Genomic DNA, 20682 nt, shown 5'->3' on the forward strand with positions numbered 1-20682 from the left:
TATCTTCTGCTGGCCCAGACCTGAATGTTTATTTGAACTATGGAGCCATACGGAGGCCAAGGCCCATGCAGTTAAAAGGAACACTCAGGTCTGAGCTGACAGAAGAGAAAGAAGTTACCCATTGCTGCTACTACTATTATTTGCCTCATCAATTTACTTGACTTCTTTGAAGGTGTGGATAAACATGTGGATAAAGGTGAGCCAGCAGATGTAGTGTATCTAGATTTCCAGAAAGCTTCTGACAAAGTTCCTCATGAGAGGCTCCTGAGAAAAATAAAGAGACATAGGATAGGAGGCAAGGTTAGGGTAGGGTTAAATGGCCATTTTTCTCAATGGAGGAGGATAAATAGTGGTGTGCTGCAGGGATCAGTACTGGGCCCGATGCTATTTAAGAACATAAGAACATAAGAATTGCCGCTGCTGGGTCAGACCAGTGGTCCATCATGCCCACCAGTCCGCTTATACAGCGGCCCTCTGGTCAAAGACCAGCACCCTAACTGAGACTAGCCCTCCCAGCACCCGTTCTTGTTCAGCAGGAACTTGTCTAACTTTGTCTTAAATCCCTGGAGGGTGTTTTCCCCTATAACAGCCTCCGGAAGAGCGTTCCAGCTTTCTACCATTCTCTAGGTGAAGAAGAACTTCCTTATGTTTGTACGGAATCTATCCCCTTTCAACTTTAGAGAGTGCCCTCTCGTTCTCCCTACCTTGGAGAGGGTGAACAACCTGTCCTTATCTACAAAGTCTATTCCCTTCAGTACCTTGAATGTTTCGATCATGTCCCCTCTCAATCTCCTCTGTTTGAGGGAGAAGAGGCCCAGTTTCTCTGATATTTCACTGTATGGCAGCTCCTCCAACCCCTTAACCATCTTAGTCGCTCTTCTCTGGACCCTGTCGAGTAGTACCGTGTCCTTCAAGTACGGCGACCAGTGCTGGATCGGTATTCCAGGTGAGGCGCACCATGGCCCGGTACAGCAGTATGATAATCTTCTCTGATCTGTTCGTGATCCTCTTCTTTATCATTCCTAGCATTCTGTTTGCCCTTTTTGCTGCCGCCGCACATTGCGTGAATGGCTTCATCGATTTGTCGATCAGAACTCCCAAGTCCCTTTCCTGGAGGTCTCTCCAAGTACCGCCCCGGACATCCTGTATTCGTGCATGAGATGGATTCGTGCATCGCTTTACACTTATCCACGTTGAACCTCATCTGCAATGTTGTTGCCCATTCTTTGAGCCTGATTATGTCACATTGCAGATCTTCACAATCCCCCTGCATCTTCATTACTCTGAATAACTTCGTATCATCCACAAATTTAATCACCTCGCTCGTCATATCTATGTCCAGATCATTTATAAAGATGTTAAAGAGCACGGGTCCAAGCACCGAGCCCTGCATCACCCCACTGGTGACGCTCTTCCAGTCCGAGTATTGTCCATTTACCCCCACTCTCTGTTTCCTATGTTCCAGCCAGTTTTTAATCCACGTGAGTATTTCACCCTCGATTCCATGGCTCGCAATTTTCCGAAGTAGTCGTTCATGCGGAACCTTGTCGAATGCCTTCTGAAAATCCAGATATACAATGTCGACCAGATTGCCCTTGTCTTTCTGTCTGTTTACTCCCTCAAAGTTTGTCAAACACGATCTGCCTTTGCTAAAACTGTGCTGTCTGGTCCTCATCACCTGTATCCGTCAAGGTGATCAATGATGCTGTCCTTTATCAGTGACTCTACCATTTTTCCTGGTACCGAGGTCAGACTCGCAGGTCTGTAGTTTCTTGGATCTCCCCTCAAACCTTTCTTGAAGATCGGCGTAACATTCGCTACCTTCCAGTCTTCTGGAATCTTTCCCGATTTGATCGACAGTTTGGCTATTAGTTGAAGCAGTTGTGCTATGGTTCCTTTTAGTTCTTTGATGACCCTCGGATGGATGCCATCCGGTCCCAGGGATTTATCGCTCTTAAGCCTATCAATCTGCCTACACACCTCCTCTAGACCGACCGTCAATTCTGTCAGCTTTCCGTCTTCGTTTCCAGCATATTGTCTGATGGGTTCCGGTATGCTGTGTACATCTTCTTCGGTAAATACAGACGCAAAAAAATGTGTTCAGTTTGTCGACAATTCCTATGTCCTTTTTTAGCGCTCCCTTTATTCCATGGTCATCTAACGGTCCCACCGCTTCCTTCACGGGTCATTTCCCCTTAATATATTGAAAGAACGGCTTGAAGTTCTTCGCCTCCTGAGCTATTTTTTCGTCGTAGTCTCTTTTGGCCCCTTTTGCTGCCTTATGGCACCTGCGTTGATGTTGTTTGTGCTTGTTACAGTTTTCGGCCGTTTTTTACCTTTTCCATTCCTTAAATGAAGTTTTCTTGTCTCTGATTGCTTCCTTCACCTTTACAGTGAGCCACGGTTCTTTGTTCTTTTTCCTCTTGGATCCCTTATTGATATGCGGTATATATAGATTTTGCACCTCGGTTACTGTGTCCTTAAAAAGGGACCAAACTTGCTCTAGCGTTTTTAAAGTAGTTATCCTCTTCTTAATCTTTTTCCCTACCATGAGTCTCATCCCTTCGTAATTCCCTTTTCAGAAGTTCAGTGCCGTGGCTGTCGTTTTGGACCGATGTTTCTCCCCTGTGTCCAGATCAAAGCGGATCATATTGTGATCGCTGCTTCCCAGTGTCCCTTCTACTTCTACATCTTGTGCCGGTCCTCGCAGGCCATTTAGAATTAAGTCCAGAATTGCATTTCCTCTAGTATTTTCCTTGACAAGTTGTTCCTGGAAGCAATCGCCTACAGCAGTGGTTCTCAACCCTGTCCTGGAGGACCACCAGGCCAATCGGGTTTTCAGGCTAGCCCTAATGAATATGCATGGAGCAGATTTGCATGCCTGTCACTTTCGTTATATGCAAATCTCTCTCATGCATATTCATTAGGGCTAGCCTGAAAATCCGATTGGCCTGGTGGTCCTCCAGAACAGAGTTGGGGACCACTGGCCTACAGCATCCAAGAACTTAGTCTCTCTAATGCAGCCGAGGTGCCTAGGTTCCAGTCTATTTATAAATGATATGGAAATTGGAATGATAAGTGAGGTGATTAAAATTGCAGATGACATTAAACTGTTCAAAGCTGTTAAAACACATGCAGACTGTGAAAAACTGCAGGAAGACCTTAGGAAATTGGAAGATTGGGCGTCCAAATGGCAGATGAAATTTAATGTGGACAAATGCAAAGTGATGCACATTGGGAGGAATAATTCAAATCATAGTTACTGGATGCTAGGGTCCACCTTGGGGTCAGCGTTCAAGAAAAAGATCTAAGTGTCATCGTGGACAATATGCTGAAACCTTCCGCCCAGGTAAATTATTTTTTTAATGCAAGGCAGGAAGAAGAAGGCAGCTGGGGCTGGAATTGGTAGCTGAAAAGAGAGGAAAGGAGGTGAGAACTAGAACTAGAACTGGAGCTGGGGCTAAAAAAGGGAGCAGATGGGAGAAGGGATCTGGAGATAGAGCTGAAGGCTGAAAATGGGGAGCAGGTAAGAGAAGGAACTAGAATGAGGGGCTGAAAAAGGGAGCAAGTGGGAGATGAGGGCTAGAATTAGATCAGGAACTGAAAAGGGAGGGAGGAAAGTGAGAGAGGAAGAGCTGGGGACCAAAAAGGGAGCAAGGGGGTTGGAGCTGGAACTATGAGAAGGGGAACAGGTAGAAGAAGGGGCCTGAAGCTTAGCAATGGCCCTAATTTATGGGCTAGAAGAAGGTGGCTGGGGATAGCAAAAGGGAATTGATTCTGGCAGATGGTAATTGTGACTGAATTGTCTGATGCTGGGGGCAGATTCAAGAGGCTGATGCTAGTGCTGGGCAGAGATAAAGGGGGCTAGCAGACTGGTGTTTGGGGATGGGGCATGCGAGAAGGGGGTTGAGGTCTGACAAAGGGCAGAAGAGATATAAGAGTTGGAGGCTGTTGCAGAGGCTAGAGAAGAAAGAGGATAGATACTGTACAGGGGAGTGGATAAACTAAATGGCATATGAAAGAGAGGGTTAAGATGATGGGGCAGAGGGATGGGTACTGGGTTTAAAGTGGAGGAAAGATATAGCAAATAAATACTGGAGAAGTAGGTAGATGGGTGGATGCTTGTCTGGTTGTTTGCCAAACAGTTTCAGCATGATTGGTGATGTAATTCCTGCTTCTTTCTCCCCACTCCTTAAACTGACTTCACTGTGTCTGTTCGCATAGACTGAAATGCTGCCAAAATTAAATGGTAGAAATTAATTTGGCTCATACTGAATACTAATGCCACAGGTTTTTAGTTCATTTATTAGGGCACAGTTCTAAAGCAAATGTAGACCCTTAGTATGGAGCATAAGAAAACCAAACATAGAAACATAGAAATAGACGGCAGATAAGGGCCCACGGCCCATCTAGTCTGCCCACCTTAATGTCCCTCCCCTACCTTTGCCCTGTGAAGAGATCCCATGTGCTGATCCCATTTGGCCTTAAAATCAGGCACGCTGCTGGCCTCAATCACCTGTAGTGGAAGACTATTCCAGCGATCAACCACTCTTTCAGTGAAAAAGAATTTCCTGGTGTCACCTCGTAGTTTCCCGCCCCTGATTTTCAACGGATGCCCTCTTGTTGTTGTGGGACCCTTGAAAAAGAAGATATCTTCCTCCGCCTCGATGCGGCCCGTAAGATACTTGAACGTCTCGATCATGTCCCCCCTCTCTCTGCGCTCCTCGAGCGAGTATAGCTGTAATTTGTCAAGCCGTTTTTCGTATGGTAGATCCAAAAGGATTACATAATACCTAAACTTTACTATAATTACTGGACAGACTTGCACATATGGGTCTGTGTCCCATATGTGATGATTTGATATAGGATTGGGCTGGGGCGGGCATCAATGGGAACTCCACTACCTTGGAACATGAGGATGTTACTGGCCAGACTTTATGGTAGATATCCTACAAACAGGATGGTTGGATATGCTGGAGTGAGCTTGGATGGCAACTTCAGCATTTGGAATCTAGGGCAAAACCAGGTGGACTTTACAGTCTATGACCCAGAAATATCAAAGAAGAGGGGGGCATGGCTTGGCTGCGAGTCGGAATGGAGGGATAGTTCCTGAGCTCCTTTATCAAATGCCTTCTTTGGTTTATTTTATATTGTTTTTCCAGCCCAGTTTCATTATTTTTGCATCCTGGTGTGCTTGCTTACCAAGAGAGAGATGTCGTTCACAATTTTTATTCAGTGAAGTGAAGTGATTGTGGCATGAACTTCGTGTTGGGACAGTCTGCCTAGAGGTCTCTGACTAAGTTTTGGTTTTTTTTCCCTCTGAAGTTCGCTATTAGCATACATTTAATTTGGCGGCAAACTCACCTTCCTGGAGAGATTTTCCTTTCTGTCATCGGAAGGGATAAGGTTGAAGGCAAAATATCATTTTGGTATAACTGACAGCTGGGAAGTCGGTTGTGGCGGAGGTTTGAAACGGCTGCCATTCCCAGCTGCTTAGCTTCCACTATGCTGCAGGTGCTGTACTTATTGATTTTGGCAAAACCCACTGGAAGGAGTGGCGGTCTGCAGGACACATTTGTATAGCGGGGGAAAAAACATCTCAAAAAGAATTTTCAAGTTTATTTTTAACTTATTGAATCGCTTAATTTAATTTGCTAAGTGATTTACAAATAAAGAGAAAAAAGGTGTACACATTAGGTTAATTATAATAGATTAAATAAGTTTGACATACTAACATACAAACTAACAGATACATAAGGGAAGAAAGGGCAGAATTACAATTGTATATGTAAAAGGAAACATAAATGGTAAAAACAGCAGGTAAAATATATATATATATGATTATAAGTTAAAAGCGTCTTTAAAAAGGAAGCTCTTCAGAATGCCTTTAAAATGTTTTAGGTCATTTTTCTCTCTTATATACTGAGGTAAAGTGTTCCATAATTGTGGGGCCATTACAGAAAAAATAACTAAAAAAGAATAAAAGGGGAACAGTTGGGAAATTGGCAGTTGCAGCGATTTGAAAGACCGCCAATCCCAGCTGCTGAAACAGCTGCCATTCCTGGCTGTTGAGCGTACACAGTGCTGTAGGTGCTGTACTTATTGATTTTGGCAAAACCCACTGGAAGGAGGACAAGTCTGCATTTTAGACAGTGCCGGACTGCATAATACATTTGTGCTGAAGGTACTTTGTTGTGAAGAACTGGTATGCTTATCCTCGGTGGATGTCCCGTACTCGATGAACTTGACAAAATATGCTGGTGGAAAAGGCTGCAGTGAAGGGAGGAAGGTGGCGAGAACATGAAATTTGATAGTGTTGGTCTGCAAGACACATTTGTGTAGCAGGGGGAAGAAAAAAAAAAACATATCTAAAAGAACTCAAAACAATTAAAAAAATAAAATAAAAAGGGAAATCAGTAGTTGCGGCAGTTCAAACGACTGACAATCCCAGCTGTTGAAATGGCTGCCATTCTCGGCTGTTGAGCTTCCACAGTACTGCAAGTGCTTATTGTATTAGGCAAAACCTGCTGGAAGGAGAGAGGTGGAGAGGACGAGTCTATATTTTAGACGGTGCCGGCCTGCAGGACACATTTGTGTAACTGGGGAAAAACAACTTAAACAACTCAAAAATTTATTGGACCTGGTGCAGTGATTTTCTTTGTGCACGGAACTTGCTTCATATTACATGCTGTTGCTATAATAGGAGGATAAAGTAAAGGAAGAAAAGCAAAGGGTAAAAGTCTTGTTTTGATCTGTGAAGGAAGGAAACATAACATCAGCTATCATCTCTCTGTGTTGGAAGTACCAAGTACTGTACTTTAATTTTCATTATAAAGTGAGCTGACAGTTTGAAGGTGCTCTGATCTGGTCTCAATTTATATTATAGCTTTGCTAAATTTGGACAAGTGATACAGCTGATATCGGTAAAGTGAAGTTATTAGAATGGCTACAGGAAAACAACTGAAGATAGACACAGCATTTGCGAGTAAAGCTAAACAATCAAAAATGGATCCTACAAAAACCAATTGCAGAGGGTGGGGTAATTTTTCCCAATTTTTATATCAGGCCTATATACTGTGTCAGGGTATGTGTTGGATCCTCCCCGAGCTCAAGGACAATCTCCCTGATTGGTTATATTTAGAGTGGCAATTGATGTCCCCATTACGATTGTTTCATGTGTTGAGTATCAGATTGCCAGATATGTTAAGGACAATAGTATTTTATTTGATACCTGGAAAACTTTGAAATGTATTAATAAATTTACAGATGTTCCAGTAGAGAAATCCACATTTCAATTCTTGGGGTTAAACTCCAAGATTCAAATTGGCAAGTCTAAAATCGCCTGGAAGCAATGGATACAGGCAGGTATACGCACACTAGATGATGTTATGTCAAATGGGAAAATGTTTGAGTTTTCGCAACTGCAACAAACATTTGGTATTGCTAACTCTCAAAATTATAAGTGGTTGCAGTTGAAGCAAGCCAATCAGAAGGGGTTCCCTTTTTGGCAAAATCTAAAAAACTATTACAGCTTGCGGGTCCTATGCTTCCGGACAGATTCGTTAGGACATCAGGTTGCCCAGTGGTATAAATGAATATCTGATTTCTTGAATAAAAACTCTAAAAATATTCTTAGAGACATTTGGAACATTGAGATAAAGCAGTATATTTCTGCATCTCGGCCACGAATTTGGACTTGGAGAATGAGATGTACAGCGTCAGCATTTATGAGACAAACATGCTTTTTTCTGTTACATAGATCTTTTTGGATCCCGGTTAGGTTACACAGGTTAGACCAGGAGTGGGCAACTCCGGTCCTCGAGGGCTGGAATCCAGTCGGATTTTCAGGATTTCCCCAAGGAATATGCATTGAAAGCAGTGCATGCAAATAGATCTCATGCATATTCATTGGGGCAATCCTGAAATCCCAGCTGGATTCTGGCCCTCGAGGACCGGAGTTGCCCACCCCTGGGCTAGACATTTCGAAATCTAATAGATGCTGGCACTATCATCTAGACATTGGGACACTGGGTCATCTGTTCTATTGTCCTTTGATACTTAACTTTTGGTAGTTGATATGGGGTAAGATTAACAACATATTGGAATCATCAATTCCACTGACGTATGAGGCGGTCATATGTGGAACATTATTACATGTTAAACCCCACTATGGATCGATATAAATGCTGTCTTTTCCTAATAATGACCGGGATAGCCATGCAGATGGTTACCTGCAATTGGAAGAACTATGACCGCCTAAATTTTCCTTTCCGGTGGGCAAATCTATGCTCCAGTTATAGGTATGAAAAAATGAATGATGATAGTTTGGGGCACAGTAATTTATTTAAATTGGTTTGGGGCCCGTTGACATCTTATATCAATATAGTAGGTCTTTGATTATGAGTCAGTTTTTATTGATTTTCATACACATCCAGGGAAGAGTAGGAGAGGGGTGCTATTTCTGTTCCATTTTTGACCTTTGAGTATCTATATATGGGGAAGGTGGGAGGAGGATGGAAGGATATTATTCATTTGAATAGGGTAAGGTTAGTGGGGAAAGCTATGTATTTTGTGTTATTCACTGAGCATTGGGTGGGTGAGGGGGGATAAAATGGTTGGGTATGTATATTTGTAAGTTGAATGTGCTTTTATTGACTAATTATATAATAATAATAATTGTATTCTTATATACCGCCAAAGTCATATAATTTCGAGCTGGTTTACAGCAAGAGGTGCTGGACAATCAGCGGAGGCTACAATCAAAGTCAGCAATATAATCTTACATGCTAAAGAATATGAAAGCTAAAAGGTTCATAGGGTTACAGGATTGAATAAGAAGTGGTGAGTAGATTCTTAGTTAACAAATCGATTGAACAGACTTGTTTTTAATAGTTTTCTAAAATTGAAGTAGGATGAAGAGTGCGCAAAAACTTACTAAGCCAGTCGTTCCATTTGCCTTCCTGGAAGGCAAGATTTAACATAGACACATAGAAGATGACGGCAGATAAAGGCCATAGCCCATCAGGTCTGCCCACTCTACTGACACACTCCCAAGTCTACTATCCTAGGGATCCCACTTCTGGTGACAGGTTCCCTTGGCTTAACCCTCTAAGGGATCCCACATAGGCATCCCATTTGCTCTTAAATTCTTGCACGCTGTTTGCCTCGATCACCTGCTCCGGGAGCTCGTTCCAAGGATCAAACACTCTCTCAGTGAAGAAATATTTCCTGGTGTCACCATGAAATTTCCCGCCCCTGAGTTTGAGCGGATGCCCTCTTGTGGCTGAGGGTCCTTTGAAAAAGAGAATCTCTTCTTCCATCTCGATACGGCCGGTGATATACTTAAACGTCTCGATCATGTTTCCTCTCTCCCTACGTTCCTCAAGTGAGTACAGCCGCAAATTTTTCAGACTTTCCTCGTACGCTAGATCCTTGAGCCCTGAGACCGTCCTGGTGGCCATCCGTTGCACCGACTCTGCTCTCAACACATCTTTTCGGTAGTGTGGCCTCCAGAATTGCACACAGTATTCCAAATGAGGCCTCACCATGGTTCTGTATAATGGCATTATGACTTCAGGCTTCTGGCTGACGAAACTCCTGCGGATGCAACCTAACAACTGTCGTGCCTTAGATGAAGCCTTCTCCACATGATCAGCAGTTTTCATGTCTGCGCTGATGATCACTCCCAAGTCTCGTTCTGTTGAAGTTCTAGCTAAGGTCTCACCATTCAAGGTGTAAGTTCAGCACGGATTTCTGCTGCCGAGGTGTATGATCTGTCCAAGAATCTTTTGTAGTGGCAAGCTTTTATTGTTGGATAGGTGAACAGATGAATTCTTCATGTGGGTCTAAGATAATTTGCCAGATTGAAGTGGGAAACCAGGTAAGTGGGGGCCAGACAAAATATTGATTTATAACATAGACAAGCGAACTTAAACAGGATTCACGCCTCTAGTGGCAGCCAATGGAGTCTTTGATAGTAGGGGCTTATGTGTTCCCATTTTTTCAGCCTAAAGATCAGTCGAACTGCCGAATTTTGAATAACTCTGAGTTTTAGAATGGTTTTTTTGAAGGAACCCAAGTAAATAATATTGCAATAATCGAGCAAGCTCAGGATGGATGATTGAACCAGTAAGTGGAAGGATGGTGCATCAAAGTATTTTCTGATGGTTCTGAGTTTCCATTGAACCGAAAAGCATTTTTTAACTAGTAAGTCTGTGTGTGCATTTAGAGTGAGGTGGCGGTCCAAGGTGACTCCCAGGATTTTAATGGAGTGGTCAATAGGGAAGTCCTGACCATTCAGGGAGATCAAGGAGTCTTTGATTTTGTCATTAGGGCTTGCCAGGAAAAATTTAGTTTTGTCGGTGTTGAGCTTCAATTTGAATTCAGTCATCCATCGTTCGATTTCATTTAGAATGGATTATAGATGAATCTTTATCTCGGAGGTCAGAGAAGTAAGGAGAATAACAATGGTGATATCGTTAGCATAGATATAAAATTTAATCTTTAAGCTATGTAGTAGGTTCCCCAATGAGGCAAGGTAGATGTTGAACAATGTGGGGGAAAGGGGAGAGCCCTGCGGGACTCCGCAAGAGTTAACCCAACTAAAGTATATTTTATTGTCACTGTAGATTTGATATGACCGTTTGCTCAGAAACCCCCGAAACCATTTTAATACGTTACCTGAAAGACCAATTGATTCCAGACAGGCAATCAGAATAGCATGGTCAACTAGATCGAAGGCACTACTTAGGTCTAGATGCAGGATAAGAGCACTTGTACCCTGGCTGAATAAGATATGGAGGAAGCTTAGAAGTGATGCCATGACAGTTTCAGTGCTGAATCCGGAACGAAAACCAGACTGATAGTCATGCAGTATGCTAAATTTGTCCAGATACAATACTAGATCCTGGTTGACCAGTCCTTCCATTAGCTTGACGAATAGGGGAGTGCTCGCAATTGGTCTGTAATTAGATGTCAGTTTGGTAGATTCTCTAGGGTTTTTTACAATTGGGGTGATCAAAATCTGGCCTAGATCCTCAGGGAAAGTACCGGTTAGTAAGAGAGAGGAGAGCCAGTTATTAGCTTGGCTTTGAAAGAGATTGGAGCGACTTTCATAATGTTTGGGGGGCAGCAATCTAATCTGCAGTAGGAAATGGTGTATTTTGCGTAATGTTTGGAGAATTGCTGCAAGGATGGTGTAGTGAAGTTATTATTCCAGGCCATGTCTACTCTAGGGTCATCTTTGTGTTGGGCAACCGGGTAGTCCAAAAGGTTAGTTGAGGAGCCCGCTAGTTTGGATCTCAAATTGATGATTTTGTTGTTGAAAAATTCAGCCAGGTCATCTGCAGATGGTGGGGAATCAAGGGTAGGACAGGATAAGGCCTGTATGTCATAGAGATTGTTGACTAATTCAAAGAGATTTCTACTATTGGTGTTTAGCGATCCAATTTTTTGAGCGTAAAAGTTAGAGCGTTTCTTTATTATTAGTTTTTTGTATTCGTTTAATTTTAGTCTCCAATTTGACCTCCCCACACTGTCCCCTGATTTCAACCATTGTCTTTCAAGTTTCCGTAACTCCCGTTTCATATTTCCTAACTCGATATCATACCAGCCATCCAGATTCTTGTTTCTTATTTTTCTTAGTTTAGTGGGGGCCATTTTGTTTAATATTTGTGTACTCATGTTGGTCCAGGAGTCTGCCGAAAAGGAGTCTAAGTCTGGGCTAGAAGATAGGTCATAGTGTGACCAGAATTCTATTGGGTTCACCAAACCTCTGCTAGCAACCATTTTTTTAGGTCTTTTTGTCACCTTGGGTTTGTGTGGGGGGCGTCTTACTTGCCAGTAGAAATTGAAACTGCATAAATGGTGGTCCGACCATAGCGAGTCGGTCCATATGGCTTTGTTCCAGGAAATCTTGGGATTGGCTGGTTCTTTGGTGGAAAAAGTGACAAGATCTAGCTGGTGGCCTTTTTGGTGGGTCTTTTCTGGAGGCGGCACAAAGAAATCATGTGAAGGAAATTAGATCTTTGGAGTAACCCTACTCTGTCTGCTCAAGGTGAATGTTTAGATCACCTACCAGTAGGTTGTGTGGGCCTAGTGTAGAATTTGTGAGGAGAAATTCGTAGAAAATGTCTTTGGCTGCTGGAAAAATCAATAAAGAATTAAAAAAAAAAGAAATATCAAAGAAGAGACAAGTTAATTTAATCAAGTATTTTTAATGGTATAACTAATGGGCAGACTGGACTATTCAGGTGTTTATCTGCCGTCATTTACTATGTTACTATAATTAAAGTTGGGCATAGTTAGTGAATATTCAAGAGTCTCACATTGATTTTTTTTTCTGTGCTAAAAGTACAGTTCAGCTGCTTACTAAGTCATCAAGAATCATTAAAACTAAATTTCAGATTTAGTAGCACTGATTATGGGCACTGTGTGCTCTGTACAATACTCTCTAATAGATTAGCACAAACACCAATTGAATCAATCAGCAGCCTTTCGTAGATTTGAATAATTAAGCAGTATATCACAATAAGGAGTGTGAAGAATGGAAGTTTTTACATTCCTATATATCAAATTGATGGATAATATTACCTCTCCTGACTGTTTGGATGTATCACAATTTTTGGACAGAGATGTTATCACTAAGAGGGCAACTTTGCTAGTTACTTTACAGTCAGAAGAGCAGGAAATAATAATTTTGAAAGCTTATTTTCCTAAGAAAGCAATATTATTTTGTGGTCAAGCAATTCAGATCTTTCCTGATGTCTCTAGATCAACTCAAAGGAGATGGAAAGCTTTTTTTCAATTAAAGTTGAGTTCTTGAAATAGGGGAATCATTTTTTCTTAAATTCCCAAGTAAATGCTCGATTCATTATGAAAATAATTGCTGTGCTCTTTGATCCTATTCATTTGCAATCCTTCCTGGCTGGGAAACCAGCTAAGGTAGAGTTACTTTTGAAATAATTTGAGTTATACGTGTGGAGGGGCATAATAAAAAAAAACTGTCTAAGTCCCCTTTTGGCCTAAGGCATTAAACGATCAGGCTTTTTGATCGTCCAAGTACCCATTTAGGCCACTTTTTTATATATGTTTTTTTTTTTTATTATGAGCCCCATAGATTATTTTCCTATGGTTTCTGAAGATTGAGGCTAGGAGAAAAAGTTCAGTTGTGAAATTTATTTTACCTGTATGTCTTTATTTTGAATATTATAATGTATTGGGTAAGGTAAAAGGATATTCCCATGATATGGACTAATAGAATTTGATGTGTGAATTTAGACAGGCAAAAGTCAATATGTAAACTTTGGAAGAAAGACAGGAGAGAGGAAATATTTAAATATTTCTATTACCGAATATACTCAAATATAAACAGAAATTTTTGACCTAAAAATGGTCCAAAAATGGGGTTCTCAGTTTATATTAGTCTTCCCTCTCCACCACTACAGTAACCCCTCTGAACAGGCAGACATTTGTTGCTGCGATCAACGGGTGCCTGCACCCCCGCCCCCACCAGAATATCAGCTAATGCTCCCTCCCTCCCAAGAAAGAATAATACCCGCATCCCCACCCATACCCCCAACCCCCACCTGAACTTCAGTTATTGCTCCCTCCCAAGCCAGAGGAGGTATTGATGCATGGGGAGGAGCCTAAAGACCTGATTGGCTCAGATGCCCAAGGTCCGACGTCTGTACAAACCAGGATCTTAGGCCCTCCCCATGCATCACATGGGATACAGAGGGAGGAGCCTAAGGCCTTGATTGGCTCAGATACAAAAGGCCCCTCCCCTTGGGAGGGCCTTGGGCATCTGAGCCAATCAGAGGGCCTTAGGCTTCTCCCCGTGCATCACATAGTGCACCTGGGAGGGGAAGGCCCATCATTTCCCTGCGTGCGGGCCTTGGAGCTGAAGACACCGTGTTTCCCTCCAGCTCCCAACGTCTAGCAAAGTTATGGGGGGTCTGGGAGTTGGGGTGGTCGGGGGAGCATCAAATGGCAAGAGAGAGTGAGCATCCCTCCTGCCTTTCTTGGGGGAGGAAGGGGGGAGGGTAGCGGATGGTTTGGGGGGTCGGTGGTGCGGGGCATCCAGGACCAGGTGGGGGCATGGTGTGGGGGTATTTTACCAGGCAGGAGGGAGTAGGCATTCCTTCTGCCATTTTCATTGCTGGTTCAAGAAGGGGGGGGTGTTATTAGGGAGGGCTGTCATCGGCAGTGGGGGATTTTTTTTTTTTTTATGGGATAGATATTTTGCACAGAAAATATCTGTGTTATTGAACAAAGTGAAAAAAAAACCAGGCAGACCTGTCAGTAACACAGTTACTGATAGACCTGTTTGTTTTTTTCTGATAGCTAAAACACCTGTTTTGGGTTTTGTTTGTGCATAGCCAAGCAATGTTAATGCATCAATCGCTTGGCTACTTTGCATGAGGTTTTAGCTAATTTGCATGGCCGGATTGGAAAATAGGTGATCGAGGGGGAAACACGCAGTAAGCCATTTTGTGCATCGAATCTGTAAAAGCGATTGTTGCTAAAGCTGTGAAAACAGGTTTAGTGGGCGATCCAGATCCAAGATGGCGGCAGCATAAGTTAACCGAGAGAATGCCCGGTGAACTCATCAAAAAAATGTACTTGGAGAACTTTATTCTTGGGGCATATGCCGAAGAGAAGAGGCAGGAGTGCTGCTAATGCCTTGCGGCGCTCTGGGCCCGCTGTCCTCGGCAACATCGATGAACTCCTGTGACATATGCAGGGCATGTCGGCAGTGTCAGTGATTTTCCCTCTGGAGATGCTGCAGAGAGGCGAGCTGCAAGTGGTCTCCTTGGGGCTAGAAATAACGCTGAGCCCCAATGCAAGAGCACCTCCCCCACAGCCTCACACGACTAACTCTCCGCGGGAGGGGGTGCTTCCGGGAGACGAAGAACACTCTCTCTCGGAGGCCAGAGATATCGAGTCGGATAGCAGGATTTCAGATTCCCAACTTTTTCAAGGGAGCCTGAACATGGAAAGTGGGGATCAACACCAGTAGGTGAGCAGATTGAACTGAACTTACAATTTCTATATCTCAAAAACCCCCATGAAGTCACTTTAGAATCCCTGTGGGACCTGATTACTAACCTGGGCTAGAATTTTAATTCTCAGTCCCAACAATTAGAAGGGAAAATTAAGAAACATGATAATGATATTAGAAATTTAAAACAAGAGATTGATGCCTCTAAATCTTCAATAAATAAACTCCAAGAAGACAAAGGAATATCAAAAAACTACAAGAGACATTAATTAAGGATAATATAAGTTTAAGAAGGAAACTTGAATCATTGTAGAACTTTTCCAGGATCAATAATCTAAGATTGATTAAGTTCCCTAGGGTTGCTACAACTCCTAGAGAAATGCTGAAACGCTATCTTTTGGAAATATTGGAAATTCCTGAGGTTTCATTACCACCATTTACAGAAGTTTACTATCTTCCGAATAAGACACAGGACAATCAACATGGAACAAACCAAGAACCTATGAATATATCAACTTTATTGGAAGCATCTGAAAGAGAAATGTCTGTCCCAGCCACTTTACTACTGACTGTAGCACTTACTCCTGATAAGAGTTGGCTTCTGAGAATGTTCTATAAAAACAAGCAAAATAAATTCCTAGGTTATAAGATACAAATGTTTCCAGATTTAGCAAGGGATACACAAAAACGTAGAAGATAATTTTTGTTGTTAAAACCTGGTGTTTTGGCTTTAAGGACCACCGTTTTTCTTCGTCATCCTTGTAAGTGTGTAATTCATTTTAAAACTCAGAAGTTTGTTTTCTTTGAACCTCTCCAACTGATGACATTCCTATCCCTATCCCGTCTGGAGAAGAAGAGTGCTTAATGAAATATAGATGCCCTTACTCTTTGATAGCTAAATGATTTCTCAAAGGAATATTTATTTTTCTTATTAAAAGTCGCTCTTGAACTACATTTTGGATCCATTTGAGGACTTGAGATTTATGTTAAATATTGCTTATTTTGGTTTTGATGGATATTATTTTATATTTCTTGTAATGAATCCTCTTTCTGTACAAGTTCATCTTGAATGTATAATTGAAAACTTATAAATAAAATAAAAAAGAAAAGAAAGCAGGTTTAGTGATGATAGCTTACTTTAGTGCATCTAGCCCTTAGTGCTTTTCGCTCAGCCAGTTCCATGAACCTTGAAACCTATACAGGCAATCCTTAGCATTAACCTGTAAACACCTGGCTTATTGACTTTTCAGTGAGAAACCAAATAGGATGTGCTTCAGAAAAAGAAGAATGGATGGTCTCGGGACTCAAGGATCTACCATACGAAAAACGGCTTGACAAATTGCAGCTATACTCGCTCGAGGAGCGCAGAGAGAGGGGGGAGACGTTCAAGTATCTTACGGGCCGCATCGAGGCGGAGGAAGATATCTTCTTTTTCAAGGGTCCCACGACAACAAGAGGGCATCCGTTGAAAATCAGAGGCGGGAAACTACGAGGTGACACCAGGAAATTCTTTTTCACTGAAAGAGTGGTTGATCGCTGGAATAGTCTTCCACTACAGGTGATTGAGGCCAGCAGCGTGCCTGATTTTAAGGCCAAATGGGATCGGCACATGGGATCTATTCACAGGGCAAAGGTAGGGGAGGGACATTAAGGTGGGCAGACTAGATGGGCCGTGGGCCCTTATCTGCCGTCTATTTCTATGTTTCTATGGATTGAGGGGCAGATTCTCAAAACTATAATCTGCCTTTAACGTGCTCGCTAAACCAGATCCAGCTGATTTAGTATGCAAGTATTTTAGCGGCGGATTATCAAAATGGCTTACCGAGGTCTTTTCCAAGTTTTCTAGCAATCTCCGGTACTGCCATGCAAATGTAGTACAATGAGGTCATTAGTATTAAAATTAGCACTCCAAGTGATTCTCTATAGTTGCTAAATGATTCTCTAACCTCATTGTGCCACATTTGTGGCCAAAATTTACTGACAGCTCTGAGCTGCCTTACTTTCTGATCAGTACCTGAGCGTTATCAATTCCCGTTCCCACAGCAATACAATGGGCCTACTATTACTGTGGCAATACTGGGTAATTCCCTGACATGGTCCCCATTATCATGGTAACCGCAGTATCACCACGGTAATGATTATCATGTTTCTCTCTAACACCATGGCAAGATCCCAAAGAGTTAAACAGATTTTATACTGCTTATCTTAGTGATTAGCAGTGGATTTCCCCACACCCATCTTAATAATGGCATATGGACTTCTCTTTTAGGAAGCTATCCAAACCTATTTAAACCACTGCTAAGCTAACTGCTTTCACCACATTCTCTGCAACAAATTTCACAGTTTAATTACACATTGAGTGAAAAAATATTTTCTCCTATTCGTTTTAAATCTACTACTTAGTAGCTTCAATACATGCCCCCTAGTCTTAATATTTTTGGAAAGACTAAACAATCATCTCATATCTACCCTTTTCACTCCACTCAGTATTTTATAGATCTCTATCATATCTTCCCTGAACTATCTCTTTTTCATTGTAGCAGGTTTCCAGGTCTTGCTACGTCTGTGTAGAAAGCACGATGGCTGAACCGTTGGTTCTTTTTACACAGATGAGGCGAGACCCGGAAACCTGTACAATCATGACGCCAGCCGAAAAGCCTATGAGAACATATCTCTTCTTCAGGCTAAAGAGCCCTAGCCATGTTTGCTTTTCCTTAAAGGGAAGTCTCCCCATCCCTTTAACCATTTTCTTCATCCTTTTCTAATTTTGCTATATCTTTCTTACGCTGTGGCGACCAGAATTGCACACAGTATTCAAGGTAAGGTCATACCATATTGCTATACAAGGCCTTTATAACACTTAAGAACATAAGAATAGCCTTACTGGGTCAGACCTATGGTTCATGAAGCCCAGTAGCACGTTCTCATGGTGGCCAATCCAAGTCACTAGTATCTGGCCCAAACCCAAGAAGTATCAATATTCAATGCTATCGATACAGGGCAAGTAGTGGCTTCCCCCATGTCTTTCATATCTGTTTTCCATTCCTTTCCTGATAATTCCTTACATTCTATTTATTTTCCTCACACTGAGAGGGTTTTTTTTATTGTATCCTCAATGATGACATATAGATCCTTTTCCTGGGTGGTGACTCCTATGTGGAGCCCTGCATCACGTAGCTATAGTTTGGGTTTCTCTTTCCCACATGCATTACTTTGCACTTGCTCACATTAAAAGTCATCTGCCATTTTGACGCCCAGTCTTCCAGTCTCACAAGATCCCCTTGCAATTTTTCACGATCTTCTTGAGATTTAACAACTGTGTGTCATCAGCAAATTTAATTGTCTACTAAAATGGTATGTGGTCTTTGTCATAAGGCCTATGGGGACAGACTTAAAATACTTTGGAGAAAAGGCAGGAAAGGAGAGATATGATAGAGACGGTTAAATACCTACTTGATGTAAATGCGCATGAGTCGAGGCTCTTTCATTTGAAAGGAAGCTCTGGAATGAGAGGGCATAAGATGAAGTTAAGAGGTGATAGGCTCAGGAAATACCTTTTTACAGAAAGGGTGGTAGATGTGTAGGACATTCTCCCGGAGTGGAGACAGCGACTGTGTCTGATTTCAAGAAAGCCTGGGATAGGCACATGGGATCTCTTGGAGAGAGAGGAAGAGATAATGGTTACTGTGGATAGGCAGACTGGATTGGCCATTTGTCCTTTATCTGCCATCATGTTTCTATGTTACTAGATATTCCCTTCTCTAGATCACTGATAAATGTGTTAAAAAGCAGCGGCCCCCAGCTGTGTTTCCATCAGTGATTTTTTTTTTCCATGTTTATATTTGTAAAATGGATGCTCTCACACACATCCTTGCATGTATTTTATAACAGGTTCTTTGTTGGCACATCCTGTGTGAAAAATACTGCTGGAATTATACAAGTCCCAACCTGGATGTGTCAGTTCTGATGTCTACATTCTATCTGAAATAGGGTGTAGGAAATGAAAAAATAACAGAATAATTATTAATAGAGGAATGATGTTAATTGTTGCAGAGTGTAATAATTTATAAATTCCAGTAGAGGGAATTTAACACTTTGTGCTTATAGCAGTAAGAAAATATTGTTGAATCAGTAGAGGGGAGGGAGGGCCATCCTGGGATAGTATTTGTTACTGTATGAACACAATGCCTATAGTCAAGTGAACATAGAAACTGATGTCTAACCATAACTAACCATAAAGGCTATTGTTCAAGTAATCAGCCTGAGTACATAACATGAGAGGTGAGCATGTGAGGGGAGGAGCAAGTGTCCAAATATGGTCAATTGTAAATAGAGTAGGAGGTCTGGGGAATACAAGTAATGGGAGAAATAATTAGGGGCGGAGAGACAGGAAGTAGTCAAGAAAGAATCTGATAAGTTGTGAACTGCCAACACTATCTAATGAGCAGGCAGGCAAGAGGGACAAAAATGTTTGAACTAACTATAAAATCAATGAATGTACTGAACTATGTGTGCCTACTTTGTCATTCTTTTGATGCAAATTGGACACCCTTTCTGGCCAGGAAGAAATAAAAGATTTTCTGCTTTACCAAAGACTTCTGGAGTTTCACTGTGATTGCATTTCTTACAAGGGTGGCCAGATTAGCCATTCCAGAAGGGAGACTTTTTGGCCAGTCCTGGTTTTAAACTTACAACTCAAAGCAGTATAATATGTGTAATCCATTGAAATCAGTGCTGCAAGTCCCATAATGCACCAGGATGAGGTTGGCAGAAATCCAGGACTGGCCAAAAGTCTCCCTTCTGGAATGGGTAACCTGGTCATCCTAATCTAAAATAGGGCTGCTAGTAATGGCCAGATCATTGCCATGTACAATGGTGCCAACATTATGTTATCTTATGACATTTCTTGTCATTTTAAAAATGACAACTCAGTCACAGAAACAACAGGTTTAATAATGAGTTGTGTCATTTGATGCAATAGCAGCATTTTGCTCAGTGGATTTATAGTAGCAATATGTTGTCTCTTATTAATATTTAAATTAGTATTTCTTGGAATAAACATTAGATGATTAATCCTTGGGTGTTTGTTTGTTTTTTGCTTCCTTTCACATGGATTTGTGGGATCAGATCTCCTTTTCAGATATGTGCCATTTCATGAAAAGGCAGACCAGAGGGAAGCAGCAACATAAACCAAACACAGGACAAGAACAGTGTAATAGGTCACACATGGAGCAAAGCCAAGTATGAAAGGAAGCCAACACGGCTTGGGTTTTGGCGAATACCTGCATCAGGGAATCAGAGTGCAAAGCCCCTGCCTTGGAAGCTAAAAGAGAGTGCAGAAACGCAGGGACTGGGAGTGAATTTTCATAGAAATAAATAGTGTCACTGTTTAACTGGATATATAAGAAAAATAAACCTTCTGATGCAAAGTTACTGGATTTTGAAACACTATTATTGTTGAAACCAGGCAGGAAGCTTGAGTTCGTTTTTAACATCATTCTGACCCCTGACACAAACATTTGTTGAAACACAATCCATGACAGCTCCAATAAAAGCTGCTTCCCTTCACAATTAGCTTTGCCTGTTAGTTCCATCTGTGGTCTATGTGCCATGAAATGGCAAGCCCTGTTCTTTTCTTCAGACAAAACCACATCTGCATATACTGAGGCTTCATAGTTACT

At 41.9% G+C, this 20682-nt stretch overlaps 1 long non-coding RNA gene across 2 annotated transcripts in view; it reads left to right on the forward strand.

Annotated features, from left to right (window-relative positions):
- The window catches only part of LOC117363487, a 180484-nt gene extending 160063 nt beyond the window's left edge, over positions 1-20421 (forward strand). For both annotated transcript variants that reach the window (XR_004540072.1, XR_004540071.1), the window contains one exon: positions 20129-20421. This is a non-coding gene — a long non-coding RNA (uncharacterized LOC117363487). The remainder of the gene's footprint in view (positions 1-20128) is intronic.
- The last annotated feature ends 261 nt before the right edge of the window (positions 20422-20682 follow it).

This window comes from Geotrypetes seraphini, chromosome 7 (genome assembly GCF_902459505.1).
Source record: "Geotrypetes seraphini chromosome 7, aGeoSer1.1, whole genome shotgun sequence".
NCBI lineage: Eukaryota > Metazoa > Chordata > Amphibia > Gymnophiona > Dermophiidae > Geotrypetes > Geotrypetes seraphini.